Source organism: Salvelinus alpinus, chromosome 8, assembly GCF_045679555.1.
Source record: "Salvelinus alpinus chromosome 8, SLU_Salpinus.1, whole genome shotgun sequence".
Classification (NCBI taxonomy): domain Eukaryota; kingdom Metazoa; phylum Chordata; class Actinopteri; order Salmoniformes; family Salmonidae; genus Salvelinus; species Salvelinus alpinus.
The window spans coordinates 43858823-43875572 of record NC_092093.1 but is presented as its reverse complement, the minus strand read 5'-3'; positions in this window follow the sequence as shown (position 1 = coordinate 43875572).

Genomic DNA, 16750 nt, shown 5'->3' with positions numbered 1-16750 from the left:
TATACTGTATATAATATTACTGCACAAAGATGAAAGCAAATTAATGTGTATAAAAAAACAAATCTGGAGCCCTATTTTGACAGGAAAATTAAAAAATAGCCTCATTGTCAACCCAAAATCATCACAATCACTGGATTAGGTTGCAAATAAAAATATTTTGAATCATGCATTCCTGCTTAGACATGTTAGATGTAACAACGTATGTATTGAATACCATCTCAGTATTATATTACACTTCTTAAGAAAGCATTGTGAATGACTTTATAATGTCTTTGTAAGATGATGACTCAAATGTATTATATTGTGTGGCGCTGCACATATAACATTTTCGGATGCCACCAAATCATTGGCTGGCACCACCAACTGAAAAAGTTAGTGGCACCATGCCACCAGGGGAAAACATTAGTCTGGAGTCCTGTAGGGAAATTGCAAAAAAGGTCCATCTAGATTAGCATTGGAGTGGAGCTGCAGGGGTCTATGTTGTGCATCAGCAAAATATCACAACTACTGGTGCTACTTTTATATTGTCGTTGAATTAAGAGCATGTCTACTACTTCTGCTGCTTCTCATATAATTGTTGATTCTACCACCATAGAATTACTACATGACCTAAAGACCCTTACAAGTACTCCCAATACTATTACCACTATATACATGTACCATACTGTGGATATAACTGTTATTAGCATTTGACTGAAGAGTGGAGTGGAGAACTGTGCAGCCCCCTTAACAAGCACACTGCACATTTTTAAATAATAGTCTTATGTAGCTTCATGTTGGAGTTAAGGCCTAGTGGCTGGGGCTACCAAAGCTTGCAGTGTGAAAGAAGAAGGAGCATGTCATGAAGATGGCCCATTGCAGCTGCCATAGGGCTGAGAAGACAATGGACAGATAGAAAGGCTTTTATGGTTTAGAAACTTCAGAGGCTGGGAATTTAAAACAGAATATATGCTTGACGTTCCACATTATCAACGATATACGTTAATGTTAAGTTAACATTTACAATGACCTGGGTTAATTGTTCACCCTTATCCCTTTGTATCTATTAGAGACGGAGGGAGAGAGACATCAAGATTATTTTGCTACCAATTAGTTACCTCTTGCAATGTCTCTTATGGCCACACATACTTGTATGTAGTGTGAGTCTATCGAGAGGCCATAGGCATATGACATTTCCTCGGCATATGACAAATATATAACTTTGAGCTCTGCGCTGCACTGTATCTGAAGCAGGTCTATAAGGGGAACGGCTTCGACCCATTCCCTGAGAGCAACCCCAAGTCTATCCATCACAAACCAGGCCTTCTCTTGCACGCTCGGCATGCTGATGCTTCACAGAGTTACCTTACCATCAACAGGCCCAGTGCTAAACCCTTTCAGCTGAGATATGAGCAAGGACTACAACTATATGACTACGCCCAAAAATGAATGCGTATGGTAGGCTTATATGTGGGCTTGAAGGTATGTCGATGCCTTTCTGTTTCACTTGGTTTCCTTCTGTAGAAATTAGGCCACTTTGCAATGATGTGCTGTATAATGTATAATTGTGGGATGCTGTCCATAGTTTGATAGTGGTGAAGGCTGTACCCCACAGATGCATGGAGTACGTACATTTTGTTCAAAAGAGTGATTGTAAAGCATACAGGTATAAATGTGTGGTATTTCGAGGGGAAAATAGGTTATATCATTTGAACATGACCATCTTGTCTCTTCAGTGAACACCTAAACCCCAGAAAATTCCTTGCATTTCTTGAGGGGCCCTGTCTTTTCCTAGAAAGACTACAAGGAGTCACGCATAACCTGTGGAGGATAGTAATAGCTCGGGCCCAGCACGCTTTCCTCAGAATGCCTGTGATGGAACAAGAGAGTGGCGTGCACGGCGGGAGTGATGCGGAGGACATACTGGGTGCCTCTGAGCATAAAGATTCCGCCTGCCGTCCACTCACTGTCCACACACACACACGACCTCACCCCCGTTAAAGGTGACCCTAGCTCTAGTTTCCTGTGGCCCAGGCTGGAGGGGAGCAGTAGAGAACCTGATAAGGGGACTAGGAGGACGGCCTATGCAGGCGGGCAATCAACATGTTTGATGTTGGTAATCAAGAACAATCGTAAGCCAGCGTCTTGTTTATATAGCAGGGGACATACATGCTATTTAAGTGAGGTATACATACAATTTGCTACTATATAACATCCTATAGTGCACAATAGAATGTGACTCCCCAGCACTTCGTCGGCAAGAATACCCCAGGCAGCTGGAGGGAATTCGAGCCCTTCTGAACCAAGTCACGTACAATATTAAACCATTATCCCAAGACAATATTCCAGCAATGGCAGTTCTTACATGGTAATACAGTACCAGTATATCCAGGGCCAGATTAATGCAGGGGCTTACCAGGACTGAAGCCCCTGGGCCCAGGCACGTGGTGAGACCAAGAGGCAGTAAAAAATACAAATACAATTATTAAGGAAATATATAGTGTATATATTATACATGTAGTCTATATATATACACAGTGGGAAGAAAAAGTATGTGAACCCTTGGATTTAATAACAGGATGACCCTCCTTTGGCAACAATAACCTCAACCAAATGTTTTCTGTAGTTGTGGATCAGACCTGCACAACGGTCAGGAGGAATTTTGAGCCATTCCTCTTTACAAAACTGTTTCAGTTAAGCAATATTCTTGGGATGTCTGGTGTGAACTGCTCTCTTGAGGTCATGCCACATCATCTCAAACCGGGATGAGGTCAGGACTGACTGGGCCATTCCAGAAGGCGTATTTTCTTCTGTTCAAGCCATTCTGTTGTTGATTTACTTCTGTCTTTTGGGTTGTTGTCCTGTTGCATCACCTAACTTCTATTGAGCTTCAATTGGCGGACAGATAACCTTACATTCTCCTGCAAAATGTCTTCATAAACTTGGGAATTCCTTTTCCGGCGATGATAACAATCTGTCAAGGCCCTTTGGCAACAAAGCAACCCAAAACCATGATGCTCCCTCCACCATACATTACAGTTGGCCTTGGCATAGATTCTACAAGTGGACCTAAACCATGGCAGGAAAATGCACCCCACACCATAATACACTTTGTATCCCTTGTTAACTCAAGTGTTTCCTTTATTTTGGTAGTTACCGGTATGCCTACAGTTGGGAAGGCTGTGGTTTGGGGAGCATGCGTGTCAAATATAGGCTACAGCTTGTTGCGTTGTGGCTATAGACATATGATCGATAGAAGAGTTTTGCAGCCTCTTACCCTTGCAATTTGACTGCTAAACTCATGGGTACACTAGCAATGGATGCCAGTCTCTCTCCCTGAGGTGGAGGAGGGGACTTAGTTCAGATAAACTACATAGCGTTGAGGGATCTCTTCTATTTTCCCACACCATGAGATTAAAGCATCTTTTGCCTTACTTTCTAGTTTCCTCAATTACAAAGATAACAAAAGCACAATCTAAATCTTAGTTCGTTGCGGAAATGACATGTGAGCGATAAGCTCCCATTCTTCTTGTTACTTTGAAATGTGCACTTGAACAGTAGTAAACGACAGTATTTGTTTTCAGCTCTTTGCGTAGCACATTCTAAGACTACCTACTGGGCACCGACGTCAGTTTAACGTATAGTTTTGATTTACATTTGGCTGAGGTGTCAACTGACGTAAATCCAATTTGAAATCCAAGATTACCATGTTCATGTTACCATGTAATTGGATTTAGGTTTAAATGCTGGGTGAAAAAAAGACTAAATGCCCTTACGTTGATGACTTTTAGAAATCCAAATCAGTTTTCCACGTTGATTTAACGTCATCACATATACTTTACTTGGTTGAAATGACTTGGGAACCATGTCGATTCAACCAGTTTGTGCCCAGTGGGTAGTGTGTGTTTGAGTTGAGGTTCATCCTTGCTTTATCGCTTTTTATTTCAGCTGAGAATTCTCTCTTATACATCCACCTCGTTAAACGTCGCTTGCTCTTTATTCTAACATTTGACTGTGAGATACAAAATTCACTCCATCAAACAGAAATAAACGTCATCCCACTGGGCACACACTGGTTGAATAAAAGTTGTTGAAATGACGTTGAACCGATGTGCAATAGACGTTGAATTAACTTCTGTGCCCAGTGGGATATTATTCTTGGATCAAAGATCATAGTGGCTTTCACAACAGCTTCCTCTGTTGTGGATCCTGATGCCGAGACGCCTCTTAAACAGAGGCCTCCCTGCAGCGATGCTCTAGTTGCTTTAACTAACGCAGGCTTCTTTAAATGAGGCCTAATTGAGGGTCCCCACCCCACCCTTTCCTCATGCGGCTCCATGCAGCAATCAATCTGCGGCCTTGCTGCCTTATCGGCACATCTTAATAAAAAACTATAAACGCAATCCAGGAATTCCCATCGAAATCAGAAAGCCAGGATGAGAAAAAACAAGGGGAAAAAACATCCTGAGTTGAATGACATGCGGAGTGGGCTTTTAATGCACAGGATGTAGAGAGATTTGTCGGAGTAGCATGTCGGTAGTGGCGCAGTATGGTAATCACCATATTTAAGGGAGAAAATGTTTGTGTCAATGTCATAATTAATGGGCCGTGTTAAACCTCCAACGAAAGTATGTACAGTACAACAATGTTGTCTTACACTTTGGAGTTTGGGTTGGCCTGTGAATAAAGTAGGTTAATTCCCTGCTGAGTGCAGAAATTGCAGAAAACATACCATTTTGTATAGATTGTCAGACATAAATCATTTCTGTGAATGTTTTTCCAGATGTAAGTGGTTAGGCGGTATGCTAATTGCTAAATGAGGCAGCACTCGGATGTACAGTATACATATGGGCCCTCTGTGATCTCCTGGATAAGGATGGAGGCCCATAATGCTCTCTGCTTTGCTTCAAATCTTCTCACCAAAATCTCACAACTGTCAAAATGGCTCTAGCCTTGCATACTAAGCTGCTGAGAAAAATCGTAGCATCAGTCTGAACATGGGAAATTCATGGACATTTCCAACTCAAAGTCAAGAGAAAGTTGGGAAGCGTTGTTCTCTCATTATTATATTTACACATATACCCTCATCTAATGAAACGTAATTACAGTAGAAATAATATGAATATTGTATTTTGTATGCATTGTATTGGTTTTCATCAGCAGTTGAATAGGATTTGTTAAAAAAACTGTCTGGGGGACAAGGAGGAGCCAGAGGTGTTGCCATTCAATACAAACCTCAAATTCAGACTAAATAGTTCAGTTTATTAAGTGGTTATTCTTACTGCATGCGAAGGATGCTATGAAAATTAAATGGCAGTTAGCCTGTGTTTGCTATGAAAAGAATGTAAGGTAGCTTTACTGAAAAACAATGGGAAGACCTTCCACATTCCATAATGTATATCTGGTTACAGAACCATCAATTAGAACAATGTAATTGTTTCCCCCCCCCCAAAAAAAAACATGTTTACAAAGTTCAGTAGACTATGATGCAGGGAGGAGTGAAATCATTTTCCCACAATGCAAAACTCAAAGTGTTATGTAGTTTCAAATCTATTCTGGAAATGATAGAGTAAACGTTTAAATACATGTTTATTGTCTACCACAGTGTGTGTCAATTTATAGAGATCGGTCTGTGTTGTCTTGCCAACTCCAATGGTCATTGTCAGGAGTTGGGACCATGCTATCAATTTCTGCTCTAACGTCCAGAGTGTGATAATCCTTGAGCTGATCGTATGCTCTTCCAGAGAGGGGCCACCCTGCATACGCTCTCCCACATCAAAGACCACGGTTCCCAGAATGCAGTGCTTGCCATGCCACCGAGATACGACAGCATGAGTGATTGACCTGTGCTTGACCAAGCCATTCCTGAGTGAAGTGTATGGATTTAGTTCCTAGGACAGAAAGAAACAGTGTAATGGCAAACAGATTTATAGTAATGAAAAAAGGAATGCTGCCCCCCTCCCCCCCCCTAATTTTTTCCATATGACTGTCAGGCCTGGTGAGCGACTGTGTCAGATTACCCAGAGAGCCTCAGATAAGACGATGTAAAGACTCAGTGGGGCTTATTCATTATTGAGGGTGGGGGGGGGGGGTCAGAGCGCTGCAGCGAAAGAAAATAACATGCTCTCACGCGAGATATCTGGAATGACATTAGGCATCTCTCATGTGTCCACATATCGGGCCTGACATGTTTGCGAATTTGCCCCTTCATGCACATTCCAGACGTTTTTGTGGACATAACAATTTGCACTCACTCACAGAATCTGAATGTTGTGTTTTGCATGAGAAACGAGTGTTGTCGAGAAATGTGCCTTTACACTTGGGCCATCGGTAGGCCTATTCCTCACATGTAAGGAGAGAAACAGGTCTCCGACAACATCACGAGAAGGTCTAGGCTTTTAATGTATGGTTGAGTAATGAAGCCAATGAAATGATTCAGATCATAAAGATAAAGAACTTGACAATGTGTTGACACGTGACTTGTTCAGAGTGACATACATACATAGTAGTTAACATTTTAAACAGGTTAAGTCTCATCCCAACACTGACAATGCATTCTTGAAATTCTGGTGAAGCTAAGATTGTTCACTCTGCGAGAGATGCTAATTGTTGCTTGACTTGATTACACTCAGGGATAGGGGGGGAACGCCTTGCAAAGCATCGTGTTTAGATTCACTCCCTCTTATACCATTTCCTCTGTTGTAGGATTTGGAACACTATCTAAATGTGTGTTTGTCGAATGTGCATATTGTCAAGGGGCGTGATTGGGTATGGGCAGTCTTTTTAAAGGGTCTCTCTCGTAAGGAAATGGAAACATTGTTTTTACGTGAGCCCCTGGTGACTTTTAGACTTGATTGATATACCAACACCCTTAACATCAATATTAACTGAAATCGTAGGTGAAATCCAGAACTCTCGTTGCTGAACACTCTTCCTCCTCCTATTTCTTCCATCTCGGGGCCGAAGGTTGAGCTCATATCCATCAATCTCTCTCAGAGAACAATGGCCAAAGAATGGCTCCCACTTCCACTCTTGGGAAGTGCAGGTCAAACACAATGAAACAGGGGGCCCAGATATACTGTACAGGCCCAAGGGTTTGAGGTACCCCAGACATTACAATGCAGGGAAACGTAGTGGTGACATAGGACACCACTGTCTGTGACCCCACACCCCTCCAGATTGGAGAAAGTGCTCCCCGTGTTTCCACCTCTCCTTCCTCTATCGTTCAGAGTGATATACCACTCCCTGACATAAGGTGTAGGACATTGGCAAGTGACTGTTATTTGAGGGGCCTAGTTTGCGTGAGGCCTGATGGATACCTCGACGTGCGATGAGAGCTTGAGAGCCCAGAAAGGGTATCTGTTAGCAGTTTTTGTTATGCTATCTCAGACCAATGAATGAAAGGAAGCAAGCGGCACTGGCGCCACTTTATGCTTCCGTTGGAAACTGACTGGGGCTCCATTATGGAAGGAAAACCTATGGAATGAGTGTTTGTAAAGGGATCTATTCTGATTGTGATTTGGATCATGTGCAAGAGTAAACAAGTAACAAATTATAACTTTATTTTGCACTTTATTTGAAGTTAGACCAGATCAATTGGATCAAGGTCAAACCCGCCTTTGGCATCCTGCATGCTAACTGTTTTCTAGGATCTTCCTGTTATGTGACCACCACTAATGAGTCAGATGTGACATGAACCTGAGTGACCTGAGCAAATCTGAGCAACCTGAGCAATCTTACTGAGAACATTTTCACGATTTGTGACACATTTTGCTCCCACACGCTTTTTCAGTTCTACCCACAAATTTCCTATAGGATTGAGGTCAGGGCTTTGTGATGGCCACTCCAATACCTTGACTTTTTTGTCCTTAAGCCATTTTGCCACAACTTTGAAAGTATGCTTGGGGTCATTGTCCATTTGGAAGGCCCATTTGCGACCAAGCTTTAACTTCCTGACTGATGTCTGAGTTGTTGCTTCAATATATCTACATAATTTTCTTTCCTCATGATGCCATCTATTTTGTGAAGTGCACCAGTCCCTCCTGCAGCAAAGCACCCCCACAACATGATGCTGCCACCCCCGTGCTTCATGGCTGGGATGGTGTTCTTCGGCTTGCAAGCCTCCCCCTTGTTCCTCCAAACATAACGATGGTCATTAGGGCCAAACAGTTGTATTTTTGTTTTATCAGACCAGAGGACATTTCTCCAAAAAGTACGATCTTTGTCCCCATGTGCAGTTGCAAACCGTAGTCTGGCTTTTTTATGGCGGTTTTGGAGCAGTGGCTTCTTCCTTGCTGAGCGGCCTTTCAGGTTATGTCAATATAGGACTTGTTTTACTGTGGATATAGATACTTTTGTACCTGCTTCCTCCAGCATCTTCACAAGGTCCTTTGCTGTTGTTCTGGAATTGATTTGCACTTTTCGCAACAAAGTACGTTTATCTCTAGGAGACAGAACGCGTCTCCTTCCTGAGCAGTATGATGGCTGCGTGGTCCCACAGATGAACGTGGTACCTTCAGGCATTTGAAAATTGCTCCCAAGGATGAACCAGACTTGTGGAGGTCTACAATTATTTTTCTGAGGTCTTGGATGATTTATTTTTATTTTCCCATGATGTCAAGCAAAGAGGCACTGAGTTTGAAGGTAGGGCTTGAAATACATCCACAGGTACACCTCCAATTGACTCAAATTATGTCAATTAGCCTATCAGAAGCTTCTAAAGCCATGACATCATTTTCTGGAATTTTCCAAGCTATTTGAAGGCACAGTCAACTTAGTGTATGTAAACGTCTGACCCACTGGAATTGTGATACAGTGAATTATAAATTAAACAATCTGTCTGTAAACAATTGTTGGAAAAATTACTTGTGTCATGAACAAAGTAGATGTCCTAACCGACTTGCCAAAACTATAGTTTGTTAACAAGAAATTTGTGGAGTGGTTGAAAAATGTGTTTTATAATGACTCAAACCTAAGTGTATGTAATCTTCCGAGTTCAACTGTATATCTCACACACATCACATGCCCCTCCTTTCTCTCTCTCTCACTCTCTTTTCTTCTAAAAATGTCTAACAAGCAAGCTCAAGGGAGAGGCATCATTTCTGCATATCCTCATCTTGCCCACTCTACCCGCTTGCCGAGAATCTTAAGAGAAACATCTAGAAACTAGGAAAGCAGATCCCAACAGGTTTTCCACTTCCCTCATCCCAGATTCCATGTCAATGCCAGGGAAGCCCATGTGAGTTCAATGCACACTATGTGGCTGTTCCTATACTATTGCAGCCACACTTACCCCTCAGAACACATGACCAAATGGTGTTCAAATTATTACCTCATATCAATTAGGTTTAGTTGACATTAAGGGGTCTTCTGGAAATCAAGCAAATTAATAGAATGTTTTAAATACAGATCCCCCCCGTAATTGACACACACCAACACAGTTTAAAATGCAGGCAGACATGCTGACGCTGATGTCATAATAAAAACTCCTTTGGCATAGGACTAACTATCGAGGCGTGCTGGTATGCATGATAAGGCCCACAGAATGGCATGGCTGGGCTTATCATGTGTGGCCAAGCCCGGTTCCCCTTCTCCTATCGCTGGGCCCACTGGCACAGGAAAGACTCATCCCCCTTATCTTCCCCCAGCTGAAGAAATAACAGTTGACTATTGCCCTCTCTGTAGCTCCCCTGCTCAGAAGATTCAGATGGGCCCCATTTCTCTCCTTCTCAGTCTCCTTATTTTACTTAATGGGAAAAGGGCTCTGAAAACACTGTCTGGCCCATCTCAGGTGTTCTGGGAAACAATTTGATTGAGAGAGTCCCAAAAAGTTTCAGTTTGTTAATGTGTTAACATTTGTTTTGAAAGTTCAGCTGATTTTGGTCATACTTTTTGGTCTCCAACAGCACTTGAGTTTATTTATGATTAGTATTAGTCAGCATAGTCGGCCAAATTTCTTTATATTACATATCAGCATGTCTTATTATTTGATATCATGCATATTTATGAGTGCCTTTTAATCATATATGCTGTGTGTTGTTTACCACGATTGCCTTTCACTTAGTTCCTTACATTCTCACGCGTGAAATCGAATTGAATCGCAAGGACCATTTTGCTTGCTCGTATGATGTACTAAAGTGACATTGAAACAGCTGTTACCAATTCCCTATCACCTCTTCCCTCCCCAAATTATTTGCTAAACTCGCCCCAGAACTAGAGTTAGAAGGAACTGGAACTCGTCTTTAGCACGACGTTCGGACCGGGGACCTCTCGACCAACGGACATCCACCTCGTTGCTGCTGCTCCTCTCCGCTGTTCACCTACTGTGGGGAAAAAGAGACAAATCACAACGCTATCAACAGAATTACTAAAGGAAATAGCTTATTTCCAGTGTGGCGAGTATGACTCCAATTGTTGACTCCTAAATCCTAGCCCTTACATTTTTCCAATAGGGCCGTAGTGATAGTGTGTATTGTCATTGTTGTCAAAACTGAATTTATAATAAAGCACCTTTGATTGTACTTTGGCCTGCCTCTGTGGTTGGTTGCTGTTGGATTTTAGAAGGCTGCTTTTGACACATGCATACCATGTATAAATGATGAAGATAATGACAGAGGAGCCAGATAGCTTACTTCAGGCCCATTCCCACTTGAATTAGTATGACAACTGGGCAAATTAAGTATGGAACTTAATGAAAACACTTCTAAGAGGGTGCAGACAGAATACAATTGAGCTCTGTAAAAGAAAAAAGAAAAAAAACAGATCCAGACTAGACAAACACAAATCAAGCAAAACCATAGAGCCAGCTGTATCTTTCTAACATGGTTTTAAATGGGCCTTAATTGGGTTTTGTTGTCAATGCAACCAAATATCAACATTTGAAGGAGATTTATCTTCTGCTTGGATAGTTCCATCTGCGCCTGTAACGGCTGTCGCTCTCCTCATCCTCGGACGAGGTGAGGAGAGAAGGATCTTCGGACCAAAATGCGGAGTCAGGGAAATATGCCATCTTTATTTTTAATACGAAAACTGATGACACGAAAACAAACACTTTACAAAACTTACAAAATAACAAAACGACGTAGAACGAAACCTGAACATAAACTCACATCACTAAACGTAAACTTACGGACAGGAACGTTACATCAAAACACACGAACAGCCAAACAGCCCCGAAAGTGAAAATACATCGACAACGACGAAGACATCACTGGAGACAATCACCCACAAACAAACAGTGAGAATGCCCTACCTAAATATGACTCTTGATTAGAGGAAAACGCAAACCACCTGCCTCTAATCAAGAGCCATACCAGGCAAACCAAAACCAACATAGAAACGAATAACATAGACTGCCCACCCAAAACACATGCCCTGACCAAAAACACATAAAAACAACATAAAACAGGTCAGGACTGTTACAGTACCCCCCCCTCAAGATGCGCACGCCGGGCGCACAAGCACAAAGTCCAGGGGAGGGTCCGGGTGGGCAGTTGACCACGGTGGTGGTTCCGGCTCAGGACGCTGTCCCCATACCACCATAGTCACTCCCCTCTTCTGTCTACCCCTTCTAATGACCACCTTAACACTACCTTCCCCTAAATAAACAGCTAGCACCGGGACAAGGGGCAGCACCGGGACAAGGGGTAGCACCGGGACAAGGGGCAGCACCAGAACAAGGGGCAGCACCAGGATAAGGACCAGCACCGGAATAAGGGGCAGCACCGGGACAAGGGGCAGCACCGGGACAAGGGGCAGCACCGGGACAAGGGGCAACACCGGGACAAGGGGCAGCACCGGGACAAGGGGCAACACCGGGACAAGGGGCAGATCCCGGCTGAAGGACTCTGGCAGGTCCTGTTTGGACGGCTCTGGCAGGTCCATGCAGGCTGACGGCTCTCGACGCTCATGGCAGACTGACGGCTCTCTACGCTCATGGCAGGCTGACGGCTCTCGACGCTCATGGCAGGCTGACGGCTCTCGACGCTCATGGCAGGCTGACGGCTCTCGACGCTCATGGCAGGCTGACGGCTCTCGACGCTCATGGCGCTCTGACGGCTCTGGCTGCTCATGGCTCACTGACGGCTCTGGCTGCTCATGGCTCACTGACGGCTCTGGCTGCTCATGGCTCACTGACGGCTCTGGCTGCTCATGGCTCACTGACGGCTCTGGCTGCTCATGGCTCGCTGGCGGCTCTGGCAGATCCTGTCTGGTTGGCGGCTCTGGCAGATCCTGTCTAGTTGGCGGCTCTGGCAGATCCTGTCTGGTTGGCGGCTCTGGCAGATCCTGTCTGGTTGGCGGCTCTGGCAGATCCTGTCTGGCGGGCGGCTCTGGCAGATCCTGTCTGGCGGGCGGCTCTAGCGGCTCCTGTCTGGCTGACGGCTCTAGCGGCTCCTGTCTGGCGGATGGCTCTGTAGGCTCATGGCAGACGGGCGGCTTTGCAGGCTCATGGCAGACGGGCGGCTTTGCAGGCTCCTGGCAGACGGATGGCTCAGATGGCGCTGGGGAGACGGATGGCTCAGATGGCGCTGGGGAGACGGATGGCTCAGATGGCGCTGGGGAGACGGATGGCTCAGATGGCGCTGGGGAGACGGATGGCTCAGATGGCGCTGGGGAGACGGATGGCTCTGGCCGGATACGGCGCACTGTAGACCTGGTGCGTGGTGCCGGAACTGGAGGCACCGGGCTAATGATAAGCACCTTCCTACTAGTGCGTGGAGCAGGGACAGGGCACACTGAACTCTCAAAGCGTACTCTATACCTGGTGCGTGGTACCGGCACTGGTGGCACCTGGCTGAGGGCACGCACCTCAGGACTAGTACGGGGAGAAGTGACAGTGTGTACAGGACTTAGGAGACGCACAGGTGGCTTAGTGCGTGGGGCCGGAACTGGAGGCACTGAACTGGATACACGCACTATAGGGAGAGTGCGTGGAGGAGGAACAGGGCTCTGGAAATGCACTGGTAGCCTAGTGCGTAATGTAGGCACTGTAGGTACTAGGCTGGGGCGGGGAGGTGGCGCCGGAAATACCGGACCGTGCAGGCGTACTGGCTCTCTTGAGCATTGAGCTTGCCCAACCTTACCTGGTTGAATACTCCCGGTTGCCCGACCAGTGCGGGGAGGTGGAATAACCCGCACCGGGCTATGTAGGCGAACCGGGGAAACCATGCGTAAGGCAGGTGCCATGTATGCCGGCCCGAGGAGACGCACTGGAGACCAGACGCGTTGAGCCGGCCTCATGACACCTGGCTCAATACTCAATCTAGCCCTACCAGTGCGGGGAGGTGGAATAACCCGCACTGGGCTATGCACTCGTACAGGAGACACCGTGCGCTCTACTGCGTAACACGGCGCCTGCCCGTACTCCCGCTCTCCACGGTAAGCCTGGGAAGTGGGCGCAGGTCTCCTACCTGCCCTTGGCCCACTACCCTTTAGCCCCCCCCCAAGAAATTTTTGGGAGTTACTCACGGGCTTTTCGGGCTTCCGTGCAAGACGTGTCCCCTCATAATTCCGGTTTCGAGCTTGATTCTCCGGCTTCCATCCACGTCTCCTAGCTGCCTCCTTAAACCACCGCTCCTGGGCTGTGGCTGCCTCACTCTTCTCACGAGAGCAGCGATATTCTCCAGTTTGCGCCCAGGGTCCTCTACCAGACAGGATCTCCTCCCAAGTCCAAAAGTCCTTGTTGCTCCGTCGAGCATTCCCATACCGCTTGGTCACATTTTGTTGGTGGGTGATTCTGTAACGGCTGTCGCTCTCCTCATCCTCGGACGAGGTGAGGAGAGAAGGATCTTCGGACCAAAATGCGGAGTCAGGGAAATATGCCATCTTTATTTTTAATACGAAAACTGATGACACGAAAACAAACACTTTACAAAACTTACAAAATAACAAAACGACGTAGAACGAAACCTGAACATAAACTCACATCACTAAACGTAAACTTACGGACAGGAACGTTACATCAAAACACACGAACAGCCAAACAGCCCCGAAAGTGAAAATACATCGACAACGACGAAGACATCACTGGAGACAATCACCCACAAACAAACAGTGAGAATGCCCTACCTAAATATGACTCTTGATTAGAGGAAAACGCAAACCACCTGCCTCTAATCAAGAGCCATACCAGGCAAACCAAAACCAACATAGAAACGAATAACATAGACTGCCCACCCAAAACACATGCCCTGACCAAAAACACATAAAAACAACATAAAACAGGTCAGGACTGTTACAGCGCCACTGACTTAATAATTGTTATGTTGGATTCACATCTCCATCTCAACCAAAAATGTACAGTAAGTGAAAGAATAGGACTAAATCAAATCAAACTTGATTTAAAGTGCATTTAAAGTTGGGTTTGATTTTGTCTAATCTTTAACTTAGATGTTTGGTTGAGATGGAGACGTGAATCGAACATATCAAATATTTATTTAATTACATTTGTAAACAAAGTGGAATTAAAGTCAGACTAACATGCTGACCACACCGCCTGAGTTGCGTGCGTGAGCATTGCAAAATAAATGTATACATACGCACGTGTCAACGAGCATCTGCGTAGCCAGGCGCTAAAATAGCACTTCGTTCTATTTTTGACGCTTGACGTACTGCAAGCACCACCTCTCCCATCTCCTCATTGGTTTTTAGGAGCATATACCCATGTGATGATTGACAGATGAACTGAGGTTCACACTCCAGGTAAAGTTGGTTGTCAAACGCCATATAAAGTCCACAGTAGAAGACCAAAGGAGGAGAGATTACTAGAAACGAACTAGGTTTCCCCTTTTATCTGTTGATTCATTGTTGGAGTAGAGAAAACACAATTTTGTGTGACTCAAAATGGGTCCAAATTTTACAAAGTTCCAGAAAAAAAGGACCTTGTGCATTTCAGGTAAAATAACAACCCAATGTTTATATCCCAGGACAAATTAGCTAGCAACAGAAAGCTAGCAAGCTGAATGTTCATGGATGTTTCGACCTGTCCCCAAATTAATATAGTTGGTTTGGAGTTTGTTTTGATACTTCAAATTGCGTGTCCTGATCGCATCTGGTGTGGATGGACAAAATCAGCATGTAAGTCTGTGGCACAGATGGAAGCAGAAGATAAATACAATAAATTGCCTATTAACTTGTCGACAAGTTCAATTATTTGTTGGTTTCACCTCCCAAACTCAACCCAAAATCTAAATTTAGGCCAGTGACTCAGATGGAACTATCCAAGCAGTAGACACATCTCCTTTAAATGTTGATATTTGGTTTCATTGTCAACCAAACACAATTCAATATTACTTTTGTAATACAGTAGTAAATAGCCTAAAGTTAAGGTTATCTTGCAAACTAATTTAACCTTAAAATGAGTAATACATCCATGGCCACATTTGGAGGTTTCTGTAACTATGAATGTCTTCTCATGTAATCATATAAAGATAGCATGCATAGGTCGTTGCAGGTCTGTGGAGATCTTCACAATTGCTGTTAAAATCTGTGAAGAATCTCGAACGGCATTGATCACTTGCACCATGTACTTTTAATGTAATCTCAACTCCAATCCAGGTCATTTTATTCTGCTATTAGTTGAAGCACAGTGATAACACATTAAAGGGTTAAAAGCGCAGTGATAGACATTTGGGTAACAACTAAACCAAAAATCAGACGTTGTTTTTTCATTGGAATTTGGTTGTACTTTTAGATGGTTGAAAGCATAATGCTAACACATTGAAAATTCAACTAACCTTTGGCTCTTTTTGAGTAGGTGAATATATACTGAGTATACAAAACGTTACGAACACCTTCCTAATATTGTTGCAAGCCCCCATTTGGCCCTTAGAACAGCCTCAATTCATCGGGGCATAGACTACAAGGTGTCGAAGGAGTTCCACAGGGATGCTGGCCCATGTTGACTCCAATGCTTCCCAAAGTTGTGTCAAGCTTGCTGGGTGTCCTTTGGGTGGTGGACCATTCTTGATACAGACAGGAAACTATTGAGTCTGAAAATCCCAGCAGCATTGCGGTCCTTGACACACTCATCTACTAACATACCCCGTTCAAAGGCACTTAAATCTCTTGTCTTGTCCATTCACCAAAAATCAGAAGTTGTTTTTCTTAAATCTTTTGTCTTGTCCTATTCACTCTCTGAATGGCTCACGTCTCACATGTCTCAATTGTATAAAGGCTTGAAAATATTTATTTAACCAACTCCAATCTCTCATTTACACTGATTGAAGTAGATTTAACAAGTGACCTCAATAAGGGATTATAGCTTTCACCTGGATTCACCTGATAAGTCTACTGTATGTCATGGAAAGAGCAACTGTTCCTAATGTTTTGTACATTTAGTGTATATATCCTGTTGTACCCGTGGGCTGCCACTCAAAAGAAAAACAAAAGTAAGAAATACATATAGCGGAATGATAATATTAATCACGCTAAATGCCAGCGGACAGGACGTCCTCTCCCCAGCTTCCTTTGTTACCGAGGCACTTCTCTCTCAGTTACTGTCACTTAGACTGCTTTGCCTTGTTTTCACTAAGAAGGTGTTGAAGTTTAAAAAGGTGGGTAAAAAGTAAACATTCATAACCTGATGATGACGACGACGATTAAAAGTGCCAGTGACACATTTATACCTACTTTTCAGAAATGTTAACAGTGGTCTAAGACACTGCATCTCAGTGCTAGAGGCGTCACTACAGACAACCTGGTTCGAATCCAGACTGTATCACAACTGGCCGTGATTGGGAGTCCCATAGGGCGGCGCACAATTGGCCCAGCG